A 12,280-nucleotide genomic window follows, 5' to 3' on the forward strand; every position below is an offset into this window, starting at 1 on the left:
ATGGAAGGTTAACCATATTTTAGATTTGTATTATCTTTAAAATTTATAGCACGGATATAATTACTTTAAAAATAGTAATTTACTATTGTTATCCATGATTGTTAAATATGACCATAGGCCACATTTTCTCAAAGTTAAATATTTTGGCAAAAATATGTGAGTTTAATGGAAACAACACGAAATTAGAATGGGAATTAGGATTGAACAACCATCCCAAAACAGTAAAAATTCCCACTACCTTGGTCTGCTGGAAAATATTTTCAAATTACTTTTCCACCTTTCCTTTATTCTTCCTACGTACTTTTCTGCTTTTATCACTCTCCCTATCCTCCACCCCACAAAAAACAATGGTAATTACCCTATATGGGGAGCCCATTTGACTTTAAAAGGTTTTGAAAAAGATCCAACATAAAATAATGGAATCTTTTCAGCACTGGGCGAAAATTGTATGGGACAGCATTTTCCCCCTCCCCTCAACAGAGGGAATTATTATATTATGGTCTTAAAATTAACTTAGGTTTGACTTACTTTCAGTTACTGTAAAAAACTTTAACTCTGTCCTCTAAGTGGCTGATTGGATAGTAGTCTTCCTTAGCCGTGTGATTCCTGCCAACTATAAAACTTTTCTTTGTAAGTATTTTCAAATATGTCGTAAGTTGCAATAATATTACTCATTATTATTCAACCCCTGAAATATGTGAGTGATTGTATACAACTCTAGATTTATAAGAACGTTTGTATGAATTTTGGGGGAACTATGTAGGCCACGGTATTATCCTATAGAGCTGAACTGTCCAACATGGTAGCCACTAGCCACATGTAGCTATTTAAATTTAAATTAATTAAAATTAAATTAAATTAAAGGGCCAGTTCCCCAGTCACACTAGCACATTTCAAGTGCTCAATAACCATATGTGGCTAGTGGCTACTATATTGGACAGCGCAGATGTAGGACATTTCCATCATTGCAAGAAGTTCTATTGGACAGTGCTACTATAGGGCATGGAAATTTTAACATGTCATTCTTGGGGATGCTTATCCCCACTTAAGCCTTTCTTCTAGTTCTTTTTACTGTCAGAGGTTCAAACTGCTCTTCTCTATTTGCTTTGAAAGTCCTTTGCAAAAATAATTATTAATGACGTGCCATTATTGAGATGGTACCCAAAGCAGTTTCCCAAGACTTCTGTTTCTTTGCTTTGATATACACCTAACCCAGTGTAGCCTACAAAAGAAGCAAATCTCATTATCCAAAGTGAAATTTGGCCAGCCGTTTTTGAAGCTAGTTTCCTCCCCAAAGAAACCATTAATTATACTTCTTTCTCAATTCTTCCCTAAAGTCTTTTTAGCTCTGATGCTGCTTTGGCTTATGTGACATTACCCTGTTTGGCATTGAACCTTTCATTGCCCATGTACAGGCCTGTTACCACAGGGCTCAGGCTTGCCCCATCACAAGAAACACTTGCTGTCTTTCTCCTAGTGCCGCAAAATCAGACTTGGGCCTAAAATAGCCAAAGTGGTGACTAAGATTCATTTGGACAGGGCCAAGCTGTCACAGCAGAGAGGGGTCATGGGAACTTACCACATCCCTTTGCAGGGCTATTTAAAGTTTCAAGACCTACCAAACAACCTAGAATTTGGAACATCAGCAGGTTTTTTCAGCTTCTGGTAAGACTGTATTCCTTTGAGTGATTCAGCCACCCTGGTTAAAGCATGTTAGACCTACCCTCCCCAAGGAACTAATTCTCCTCATTCTGCCTCTTCTGCAAGCTTCTAGAACAGAGATTGCAACTTCCCTGGCTTTCAGAGCCCACCACACAACGTATTTTCACAAATGAACAGCTAGGTACCCATCCTTCTACCCAGACACTGTTTTTAAGCTCCTCAAATGGTGGGCAACAACCTTATTTTTATGACTCCCTTTGAAGTGATTAAAAGGGAAGATCACAGACAGCAGTAGAAAATTGCTTTTGTTACTTCGTCAGAGGTAGGAAATTTTTATTGTTGGTAGCAAGAAGAAAGAGAAGGAGTTAGAGCATTATGAGAAAGAGTAGGCTCTGGACCTACGTTGCCTTGGGTGAAAACTGCCTCTGACACTTACTAGCTGTGTAACCTGGAACAAGTGATGGAAATTCTCTGTGCCGCAATTTCGTCATCTGTAAAGTGGGGCTATGATAATCGCTAAGTCATAGGTTATAGGGATTCAATGAATTAGTATATTACAGCAGTTAGAACAGTACCTGGCAGTCATAAGTGCTCCATAGACATTATTTGCTATTAACATTATTGTTGTTATTGTTTTATTATGATTTTGATGTTAATACCTTTGATTTGGTGCTCTATTTATAAACAACTATAATTCCTAAATAGATACTCCATACCATTTTAGCTTTTTTCTAGTCACTGACATTAACACTTTGAGGTTTTAAAAGGCTTTTAAAAAATATATAAACCACCAAAAATTTCACTGGATAATCTCTATGTATTTCTTCCAAAGAAATTATGCTTAGACTTTTCTGACCATTTTGATCATCATTTTCCTTCACAGTATCTAGAAAGAGAAGATCTTATACTTGTGATATATTATAATATTCACTTCCCTTTCATTACTTTCCTCTGATGTCATATCCATTATATGGCTCTCCAAGTGTGGTCCCCAGACCAGCAGCATCAGCATCACCTAGGTACTTATTAAAAATACAAATTTTCAGCCTCTAATACAATCGGAGAAGAAAACAAAATACAGAAATACTTCATTTTATTGTGCTTTGCTTTACTGCCCTTCACAGATGCTGGTGTTTTTTTACAAATTGAAGGTTTGTGGCAGCCCTGCGTTAAGCAAGTCTATCAGCCGCCATTTTCCCCACGGCATTTGCTCATTTCGTGTCTCTGTCACATTTTGGTAATTCTCACAATATTTCACACTTTTTCATTATTATATTTGTTATGATGGTCTGCGATCTTTGACATTACTGTTGCAATTGTTTTGGAGCACTGTGAACCATGCCCATATAAGGCAGCAAACTTAATGGATAAATGTTGTATGTATTCTGACTGCTCCACCAACCAGCCATTCCCCTGTCTCTCTCCCTCTCCTTGGGCCTCCCTATTCCTTGAGACATTTGGTCTAATATTTAATTAGACCAATTAATAACCCTACAGTGGCCTCTAAGTGTTCAAGTGAAAGGAAGAGTCACACATCTCTCACTTTAAATCAAAAGCTTGGGGCTGGCCCGGTGGTGTAGTGGGTAAGTTTGAGTGCTCCACTTCGGCGGCCCACGGTTCATAGGTTCGGATCCTGGGCATGGACCTACACACTGTTCATCAAGCCATGCTGTGGCAGCATCCCACATAGAAGAAGTAGAAGGATTTACAACTAGGATATACAACTATGTACTGGGGCTTTGGAGAGAAAAAAAATCAAAAGCTAGAAATGATGAAGCTTAGTGAGGAAGGCATGTCAAAAGCCAAGACAGGTCAAAAGCTAGGCCTCTTGCACCAAACAGTTAGCCAAGTTGTGAATGCAAAGGAAAAGTTCTTGAAGGAAATTAAAAGTGCTACTCCAGTGAATACATGAACTTTAAGAAAGCAAAGCAGCCTTATTGTTGATGTGGAGAAAGTTTTAGTGGTCTGGATAGAAGATCAAACCAGCCATAACATTCGCTTAAGCCAAAACCTAATCCAGAGCAAGGCCCTAACCCTCTTCAATTTTGTGAAGACTGAGAGGTGAGGAAGCTGCAGAGGAAAAGTTTGAAGCTAGCAGAGGTTGGTTCATGAGATTTAAGGAAAGAAGCCGTCTCTGTAACATCAAAGTGCAAGGGGAAGCAGCAAGTGCTGATGTAGACGCTGCAGCAAGTTATCCAGAGGATCTAACTGAAATAATTAATGAACTACACTAATAATCTACACTAAACAACAGATTTTCAATGTAGACAAAACAGCCTTCTATTGGAAGAAGATGCCATCTAGGACTTTCATAGCTAGAGAGAAGTCAATGCCTGGCTTCAAAGCTTCAAAGAACAGGCTGACTCTCTTGTTAGGGGCTAATGCACCTGGTGACTTTAAGTAGAAGCCAGCGCTCATTTACCATTTTGAAAATCCTAGGACCCCCTTAAGAATTATGCTAAATGTACTCTCCCTATGCTCTATAAATGGAACCACAAAGCCTGAATTGACAGCACATCTGTTTACAACATGGTTTACTGAATATTTTAAGCCCACTGTTGAGACCAACTGCTCAGGAAAAAAGCTTTCAAAATATGACTGCTCATTGACAGTGCACCTGGTCACCCAAGAGCGCTGATGGAGATGTACAATGAGACAAATGTTTTCAGGCCTGCTAACACAGCATCCATTCTGCAGCCCATGGGTCAAGGAGTAATTTCCACTTTCAAATCTTATTATTTAAGAAATACATTTTTTGAGGCTATAGCTACTGTAGATAGCGGCCATTCCTCTGATGGATCTGAGCACAGTAAATTGAAAACCTTCTGGAAAGGGTTCACCATTCTAGATGCCATTAAGAACATTCGTGATTCATGGGAAGAGATCAAAATATCAACATTAACAGGAGTTTGGAAGAAGTTGATTCCAACCCTCATGGATGACATTGAGAGGTTCAAGACTTCAGTGAAAGAGGTAACTGTGTATGGGTGGAAATAGCAGGAGAACTAGCGTTAGAACAGAAGCCTGAAGATGTGGCTGAATTGCTTCAATTTCGTGATAAAACTTTAACGGATGAGGACTTGCTTCTTATGGATGAGCAAAGAAAGTGGTTTCTTCAGATGAAATCTACTCGTGGTGAAGATGCTGTGAAGATTGGTGAAATGACACCAAAGGATTTAGAATATTACATAAACTTACTTGATAAAGTGGTGGCAGTGTTTGAGAGAATTGATTCAAATTTTGAAAGAAGTTCTACTCTGGGTAAAATCCTATCAAACAGCATCACATGCTTCAGAGAAATTGTTCATAAAAGGAAGACTCAGTTGATGTGGCAAACTTCACTGCTATCTTATTTTCAGAAATTGCCACAGCCACCCCAACCTTCAGCAACCACTGCCCAGATCAGTCCAGCAGCCACCAACGTCGAGGCAAGACCATCCACCGGCAAAAAGATTATGACTCATGAAGGCTCATATGATGGTTAGCATTTTTTAGCAATAAAGTATTTTTTAATTAAGATATGTGTGTGGTTTTTTTCGACATAATGCACACTTAATAGACTCTACATTATAGTGTATACATAACATTTACATGCACTGGGAAGCCAAAAAAATTCGTATGACTTGCTTTATCATGATATTTGCTTTATTGCAGTGGTCTGGAACTGAACCCGCAATACTTCCAAGGTATGCCTGTAAAAGGCATCTTCAAGAAAGTAAAACTGTGTTTCTTTACTGATGATGTGACCCTGTGTGTGGAAAATCCTAAGGAATCCACGAAAAAGCTGTTAGAAATAACAGACAAGTTTAGCAAGGTTGCAGGATGCAAGATCAGTATACAAAATTGAAGTGTATTTCTATATATGAGCAATGAACAATCTTAAAATGAATTAAGAAATAATTCCATTCACAATAACATCAAAAGAATTAAATACTTAAGAATAAATTTGACAAAAGTAGTGCAAGACTTGTAAACTAACATTGTTGAAAGAAATTAAAGAAGATCTAAATGAGAGACATTTAATATTCATGAGTTGGAAGGCTCAATATTGTTAAGATGCAGTTCTTTCCAAATTGATGTATAGATTCAACACCATCCCTATCAAAGTTTAAGCACAGGGGCCCAGCCCCATGGTGTAGTGATTAAGTTCAGCATACTCCACTGGTTCAGCAGCCCGGGTTTGCAGGTTTGGATCCTGGGTGTGGACTTACACCACTTGTCAGCCATGCTGTGGTGGTGACCCACATATAAAGTAGAGGAAGATTGGCACAGATGTTAGCTTAGGGCTAATCGTCCTCACGCAAAAAAAGAAGATTGGCAACAGATGTTACCTCAGGGAGGATCTTCTTCAGCAAAAAAAAAAAAAGCAGAAATTGACAAACTGATCCTAAAATTTATACAGAAATGCAAAGGACCTAGAATAACAAAAACAAGCAAAATTAGAAGACTCATACTTTCCAATTTCAACACTTACAATAAAGGTACAGTTATCAGGACTCTGTGCTATTGGTATGGGATAGGGATAGACATGTAGATCAGTGGAACAGAATTGAGAGTTCAGGAATAAACTCTTACATTTATGGTCAGTTGATTTTCAAGAAAAGTGCCAAGGCAATTCAATGGGGAAGGAATAGTCTTTTCAACAAATGATGCTGGGAAAATTGGAAATCCACATGCAAAAAGAGACCTAAAAGGCCACATATTGGATGATTCCATTTATTTGCAATATCTAAAATAGGTATTCATGTCTATAATTCCATAGAAACCAAAAGCAAATTGGTGATTGCCAGGTGCTGGGTAGTGACTGCTTAGTGGGTTTGGGGATTTTTGGGGGGGTGATGAGGATGTTTTGGAACTAGACAGAAGTGGTGCTTGCACAACATTGTGAATGTACTAAATACTGCTGAATTGTACATTTTAAAATGGTTAATTTTATGTTATAACCTGCTTGTTTGTATACCATGTGACGAAATATATCCTTAAATACTGATTTCCACTTCAGCACACTTGAGGGATATACAACACATTCCCACAGTAACAGTGGCTCAGTGCACCACTCAACTCAGCTGAGAGACCACTCCCCCCTCCTTCAGCTCCGGGTGTGCAGGAGGTTGGAGGGGTGTGTGTTTATTGAAAAAGCCTCATGGGTGATTCTGATGTGTGCACCGTACTGAGTCATTACTCTAAAGCACAAATTGTAATGGTTCTACAAAATTCCATCATATTGTACATACCATAATGTAGTCAGCTTTTGGAGATGGAGGTTGCTTCCAGTTTTCCATGGTCATAAATACTACTGCATTTATTATTTTCATTAGTAAACCTTTGTATACCTGTGATTATATTCTTAGGATAAGCTCTCTGCTACTGGAATTGTTAGCATCAAAGTATATATATATATTTAAGACTTTTGTTGTGACTTCTCAATTTTATTTTATTTTTTTAATTTACTTATCACAGTCATATTGGCTTACAACATTCTGTAAATTTCAAGTGTACTTCACTATATTTCAGTTTCTGTATAGACTGCATTGTGTTTACCACCGACAGTCCAGTTTTTATCTGTCACCGTACACATGTGCCCCTTTACCCCTTTCACCCTGCCACCACCCCCTTTTCCTCTGGTAACCACTAATCTGTTCTCCTTATCTATGTGTTTGTTTATCTTCCACATATGAGTGAAATTGTATGTTATTTGTCTTTCTTTGTCTGACTTATTTCATTCAGCATAATACCTTCAAGGTCCATTCATGTTGTCACAAATGGCACAATTTTGTCTTTTTTGTGGCTGAGTAGTATTCCATTGTGTATATATACCACATCTTCTTTAACCGTTCATCTGTTGATGAGCACTTGGGTTGCTTCCACATCTTGGCTATTGTAAATAATGCTGCGATGAACATGGGGGTGCATATATCTTTTTGAATTATTGATTTCATGTTCTTTGGATAAATACCCATTAGTGGAATAGCTGGATCATATTGTATTCCTATTTTTAACTTTTGGAGAAATCCCCATACTATTTTCCACAGTGGCTGCACCAATTTGCATTACCATCAGCAGAGTATGAGGGTTCCCTTTTCTCCACAACCTCTCCAACACTTGTTATTTCTTGTCTTGTTAATTATAGCCATTCTGACGAGTGTGAGGTGATATCTCGCTGTAGTTTTGATCTGCATTTCCCTAATCATTAGTGATGTTGACCATCTTTTCATGTGTCTGTTGGCCATCTGTATATCATCTTTGGAAAAATGTCTTCATGTCATCCACCCATTTGTTTTTGGTTTTTAGTGAGGAAGATTGGCCCTGTGCTAACATCTGTTGCCAGTCTTCCTCTATTTTTTGTATGTGGGATGGCGCCACAGCATGGCTTGATGAGTGGTGTGTAGGTTCATGCCTGGGATCTGAACCTGCAAACCCCAGGCCACCAAAGTAACGAGCAGGAACTTAACCACTATGCCACCAGGCTGGCCCCTACTCTGCCCATTTTTTGATCAAGTTGTTCATTTTTTTGTTGTTGAGTTGTATGGTGCTACTGCCAGAGGAGGAGGAGGGGGCTGGGTCACCAGCTCCATTTTGTGTCATGCAGCCTCAGGGGAGCAGGGCCCGTTCTGCGAGTGAGTGTCACTGCTGTTCATGCAGCCTCTGGTCATTGGTGGTGTGCTTTGAATCCTCAGGTCAGGGCACCCCACCCCCCACTGGGGAAATTCACACCTTGCATGTTGTCCCCACTGCTGGAAAGACCAGCACCACTGCTGGGGGAGGGGAAGGAGGCTGGGTCGCCAGTTCTGTTCTGTGTCCTAAAGCCTCAGGATTTGTGTGCCACCCACCACAGCTCCAGGGGCAGGGGCCTGAGCCTCTGGTCACAAGCACTGGCACATGCTGGTGTGCACTGAAACCTCAGATCAGGGCATCCTGCCCCTTCCAGGGAAATTCACGTTTTGGATGCTGTCCCCACTGCTGGAAAGATCAGTGCCACTGCCAGGGGAGAAGAAGGGGGCCGAGTCACCGGCTCCCTTCTGTGTCCTGAATCCTCAAGACATGTGGGCCACTCACCACCTCTGAGGGGAACAGGGGCCAAGCCAGGAGTGCCATCTTTGCCCTTGTAGCCTGTAGTAGCTGGCCTGCAGCTGGTGTGAGGATCCGTATTTGGATTGCCACTACTGGGGGCATGGGAGGGGCTGCTCCCCCAGTTCCACTGCCTCCCAGAGGTCCAGTCCACACACCTTCAGAAGGATAGCTGCATGCATCACTCACAGGGTTCTGGTGTGCTGTGCAGGAGTCCTTTGTCGATCACAGGATGTCTGACTGGTTGTAACTTAGAGGGGAGAGACAAAGGGAACAACTCACTCTGCCATGATGCTGACGTCACTCCTAAGACTTGATATCTATAAATAACTTGCCCTCCAAAGGGCTTATACTGATTTGAATAAGTGTTTATGTATTTGTGGTAGTAAGTTTTCTTTTTGAGCTTGAACCTTTTTCTTATTCTGAAAGTTTTGTGAAACCTTTTTGTGCCAAAATATAAAACATTACTATTTTACTTTGCTGAAATTTCAAGATTATTACTCTTTATTGATTATAATAGCATCAGTACTCAACAATCAGAAATTGTTTCTTCCCATATTCGTACATTCATTTTGGCATTTAACATCTTCAGCAGGCCACAGGAGACAACATATCCCTAATGAGAAAAATTATTGAACAATTAGAAAGCGTTAACATCATTTTAAGACTTTATCTTTCAAACTGTAGATTAAAAAAAGTTAATATAACCCTGCATGTGATTTGAATTATCACACACTTCTTTTTATTCTCCTTTCATTGTTATTTTTTTCTTTTTTAAAGATTGGCACCTGAGCTAACATCTGTTGCCAATCTTTTTTTTCTTCTTCTTCTCCCCAAAGCCCCCCAGTACATAGTTGTATATGCTAGTTGTAGGTCCTTCTAGTTGTGGCATGTGGGACGCCGCCTCAGCGTGGCCTGACAAGCGGTGCCACGTCCGCGCCCAGGATCCAAACCGGCGAACCCCGGGCCTCCAAAGCGGAGCACACGAACTTGACCACTTGGCCATGGGTCCAGCCCCTCTCCTTTCATTATTTTATTTGATGTCTGTGAATAATAATGGAAAATTTCTTTTCCCCATTTTAGTTATCAGACATTTCATTTGTTGGAGTTTTTTCCCCCTTTTTATTTCATACTAGGCTCTAGAATTTTAGTACTACAGTTTAAAAATCCTCTAGCTACAATACTTCCTTTAATAAACTACATAGGCCTGAGCATGGGACTAGATATGAGGAACATGTTTTCCCAAACTGAATGTTAGGATGTGTGGGACAGGCTCTGTGATCTAGGCTGTTGGGAAAATCTCTGCCCTACGAGTATGTGCTCTAACCCTGGGTGCCATCTATTTGAAGGAGTTACTGAGCAGAGGGAGGGGAGAGGGGCTAGGGTGGGTGCTGTGAGTGTCCAATCCTGTCTATCTAGGGAAGAGGCTTAGGAGGGAATTTGTTGTAGAAATCATCCCCTTCACTTCATGAATTATTTCTACTTCTAGAAAGCAAATTTCCCTATGATGAAGTATGTTTAAGAAATTCTGTATTAGATAGAAGCAGTATTCTGTATTTGGGTAAGTTTATTGCAGTTAGTTCAAGAAATAGTGAGTTGAATCCATGTGATTCAATTTAGAGAATAAAACCATTTATTCCTTGTATATACAGAAAGTGAGGGAGATTTCTGATAACTTTCTCCAGTTTTTCTTTATTGACTTTGCAAATTGCAAAGGTGGAACCTGCATGCTTCTCTGATTTACCAGTTGGTCTCTTGGGTTCCTGAACTTTGCAGAACTAGAAACAGTTTGTTTAGGAATGCTATTTTCCAGTACTTTATAGAGGTGCACTATCTCATGCCATAGCTCTGAGCCATATTGTGGCTACTTAAATTTTAGTTGTAATTAATTAGTATTAAATAAAATTTAAAATTTGATTTCTCAGTTGCACTAGCCACATTTCAAGTGCTCAATCCCACATGTGGCTGATGGCTATTATGTTGGACAGTACAGGTGTAGAACATTTCCATCAGAACAGAAAGTTCTCCTGTACAGCACTGGATCCCAAGTCTTGGCACTGCCAAGAGTAATGCCGATACCTACTTAGGCGGCACCTTTTGACAGGTCAACCAGGAAGCTCTAATAGCCGCCTTTTGGCAATCCTCCCCTTTCCCTTAATTCACCAAGAGCTAATTTAAGGATTTATCAAGGGCCTCTGTGCCCTAATGAAAGCCAGCCTTTACATGTAGTCCTCTCCTGTAGCGAGGGTTTGTGCAGAGGCAGTAAGCGCAGCAGTTGTGGCCTCCAGCTACTCAGAGCAGTAAATCTGGTATTCAAAAGGCACCAAAAAACTGAAAACTTATTCTGGTATGAACAGTTACATAAATACTAATTGAAGTGATTTTGATCTTCCTATGTTGATTTTTACAAAGTAATTAATTTCCAGTTCTGGAATATAGAATTTGTTTGTTGGTTCCTAACTTAGGCAATCTAGCTTTTGAAAATTATTATGTGCATTAAAAGACCATCTTTATAAAATACTTTTACAAAGACCCAAAAGGATTCCTAAGCTGTCTCTTCCATGCAGTTGCTCTTAAATATAGCCATATCTACTGCACTTCCAAGTCCCATTTTTCATCCTCTTCAGAGAAGATAACACATCCTCCTTTAGTCATGTATCCCGACTGACCGTTACGCAGTCTTAGATTTTAGACGTGTGTTTAGGTTATCTTTGAGTATCATGTACGTATAGGCTATGCTGACTAAACTGAATGATAACTTTGGTTGTGACTATATGGAGAGAGATCAGAAGTTCTGATTTAATCAATGATCTCACCTCATTATCATCTAGGACCTAATTCTTACATGTAGTCAGCTCACATCTTCTAACATTTCTACCTTGAAATAATTTTCTAGGCTTTTAGTCGTCTCTTTTCAGCCTCAACCTCTCCAAGTTCTCCACTCTTTTTAGGGCTTTGAGTTCAGGGTTTTGAATCCTAATGAGATGATTGTCTCCCAAATTCTATGTCACACTTGTGTTTGTATGTCCCTGTGATGGGTTTTGCCCCCTCAGTACATTACGGTATGACTGGGTGTTACCTTGCCACTTGGATGCAAAGTCAATTATTCTACATCTCATACTTGTGTGTTTCGTATTTAGACTTTTTAAAATATCCCTCTGTGCCCTTGTGCCTGTCAAACTTCATGGTGCTTATTTCTGAGCTCAGTTTGGGGGCATCCAGAAAGGGAGTATTGGCTTTTGGCTGTTGTCTTCAAGTAGCAGTTCACCTGTGTTCAACTCTCCTGTTCCTTACTTGATAACTTTGTTGCCTCCTTAAGTGCAATCAGCAGTTTAACTTAGCAGAAGTCTGAGCTAACCATTTTCTTGTTTTGCACTTCCTTAAATGAAACACAGAATCATCTAGCTGGAACATTCCATTTTGATGTTTGACATATTAACTATAATTTGATTGAGTTAAGTGTTAATCACTTGTAGTTTTCTTTTTCTCTGAATTTAGAATCTGCCTTCTCCTTTCTAGATTAATTTGCTTAGTAGAAAATTGCATCTTT

The 12,280-nt window shown here is 39.7% G+C and overlaps 1 protein-coding gene across 4 annotated transcripts in view; it reads left to right on the forward strand.

The window, feature by feature from the left end:
- CASK (calcium/calmodulin dependent serine protein kinase) overlaps positions 1-12,280 on the forward strand; it is a 368,709-nt gene that overhangs the window by 259,931 nt on the left and 96,498 nt on the right. The window lies entirely within an intron of this gene.

Source organism: Equus quagga, chromosome 10 (genome assembly GCF_021613505.1).
Source record: "Equus quagga isolate Etosha38 chromosome 10, UCLA_HA_Equagga_1.0, whole genome shotgun sequence".
NCBI classification, from domain to species: Eukaryota; Metazoa; Chordata; class Mammalia; order Perissodactyla; family Equidae; genus Equus; species Equus quagga.